The sequence below is a fragment of the Penaeus monodon genome, chromosome 35, assembly GCF_015228065.2.
Source record: "Penaeus monodon isolate SGIC_2016 chromosome 35, NSTDA_Pmon_1, whole genome shotgun sequence".
Taxonomy (NCBI): Eukaryota; Metazoa; Arthropoda; class Malacostraca; order Decapoda; family Penaeidae; genus Penaeus; species Penaeus monodon.
In genome coordinates, this window is record NC_051420.1 from 31274672 (window position 1) to 31277171 (window position 2500).

Here is a 2500-nt window from a genome sequence, read left to right on the forward strand (position 1 = left end):
ATATATTATATATATAATTATATATATATATTTTTTTTTAAAAATTTATATAATAAGGATATATTATATATATATATATATATATATATTATATAATTATATATATATATTTATTTTATTTATTTATTTATTTATATATATATGATTCGCACCCTCTTCCTTCCCCTCGCTTTCTCCCTTCTCTCTACTTCCACGGTAGTTTCTCCCTCTTCTACTCGTTTTCCTGCTTGTTCTACCTTTTATGTCTATCCCTATACTATCCTGCCTCCATCCTACCCCTATCCTGCCCTGTACCTGCCGCATTTCCCTCTACCCCTCTTATTCACCCTCTTCTTGTTCCTTCTTCTTTCTACTTCTGCACTGATTTCCCCTTTTTCCATTCCTTTTTCCTTTTTGCCCTACCTCTTACCATTAACCCTATCCTCTCCTGCTCCCATCCTACCCCTATCCTACCCAGCATCCTACCGTAATCCACAGGAGTGCCAACACGCGAGTGGGGGAGGAGATGTCATGGCCAGTGTTGATAACCCAAACGTGGTGAGATCGCCAGAGCACATCTCCCTAGAAGTCCTGCCGCCGACAGGGAGAAATCTCTGCTCGACGCGGGCAAGGGAGGTAGCCTCTGATTAGCGATCTCACTCGTACTTCAACCTGTAGCCTCACGGTTAGCCGAGGACACCACCGTTGCCATGGGCGAGAAGTCCGTGCACGGTGGCGTCCCGATGGCGCCGGACGGGGCCGCCTTTACCGCTCCCAACCTCCCTCGTTAGCCGAGTGGATCCGCAGCCCGGGCGCGGTGGCCTCGCCGACCCGTGAGTTAGCTCATGCGAAGCGAGTCACCGTTATGCCAGGGCAGCGAACCACCGATGGCGCGAGGCCTCCCTTGCTGACCTTATCCTCCTTTCCGCGTCCTATCAGCTATGCCCCCAACTTTTACCCCGCATTTTGGGTAAGCCCCGACTCTTTTCTCTCTTACTAAATCATCTCTTCGATCCCCCCCCTTATCCTTCCCCTCTCCATCTTTTTTCCCCCCCCGGCAACGGGTCTTTTCTCTTAACTTTACCTACCTAACGAGATCAGCATTCCCGATCCTCCAGCAAAACCTGACAACCGCAGCAGCACCCCCAAGGGGGACTGCCAGTCTCTCTATGGACCTCTAGGTCCCAAGGTTTTGAGTGGGTTTTCTGGTAAAGAGATCTTTGACACCCCCACGCAGAGACGACCTTGGCCTTGTGCTGATAACTTTGGGTGTTATCTTGCACACCTTGCTTTTGATTTTTTAGTATTTTTAATTGTAGGCCAGAGTGTTACAATTAAAAATACGAAGCACTGTGGCAATTAAAGCAGTTTTACTGCGAGGTGCCGGCCGAACCCATAAGGGTTAGTTTCCCCCGTTCGGCAGGGTCCTAAACCCGACCGGCCCTAACACACAAAGACTGTTAATGCCCAGTGTGTCTCCTTTTGTACCACTACCGCCCTTGCACCATCCTGTAAAATTTAGCTTCTGCTAGACTATCCTCCCTGCCCTTTCATCATCACCCTCGTGCTATGCCTTCATGGGTCACGTAATCAAATTATCATATTCTGGGGAGCCCATCTCCTGTGAGGTGGCTCTCCAGAAAATCTTCTCAATCACAGAAGTTGCCGTGACGCATTGTTTTAAATTTCACAATGGCTACAAGGTTGTTGTTGCCAACCCTAAACAGCTGACCCCCTTCCTCTCCTCGACTGGCCAAAGAACACTCGCAGAACAAGGCTTCAAACCTCTCCCTTCCCCTGAGACTAAGGCTAAATGCACGGTCGGGGCGAAAAAGATCGACAAGACAATCCTGCACGATCGTGCGAGTCTACCAGGCGGAAGTCTGGGCCCAAAAAAACGACGTCACTGTCGTTGATGTTTACAAACCCCCAGAGTCACGCATTGAAAGATCCGTTGCTCTGCGCCTGAGGAGTCACAGAAGCTCCTATCTCGTGGGATTGTGATGTTTAACACATCCGTCCCCACCTATAATGTGGAAAACCTGAGAGCTTTATTCAGGTTGACCAATGCCCAAATGCTACAGATTCAATCACTCTAAACACACATGCACACACAAAACAGAGATGCAGCAGATGTAGCGAAACCGGACACTTCTTTGCCACATGCAAAAAAGACCATCAGATGTTGCAACTGCGAGGGGCAGCATGTCGCTGTCAGTGGGTCTTGCCCCAAAACGCAAAGAAATTTATTAAGACAAAAAAGACAAGCACAAAAAACAAAACAACAACCCAACCTACGCTTCAACACTCCGACCCTTACAAACATCCACACCCACCACAAAAGACCCAACCGATTCCCTCGGGAAACACAATGCCTCTACCACCTCATTCCCCCAAAAAAAAACCCCTTTAATACCTAACAAAAAAACCCCAAAATACGGGACCATACTACACGTAGCTTAATAGCTGCAAAATACAACCCCAAAGAAATTCACAAACATATCCCAACACTACTACAAAA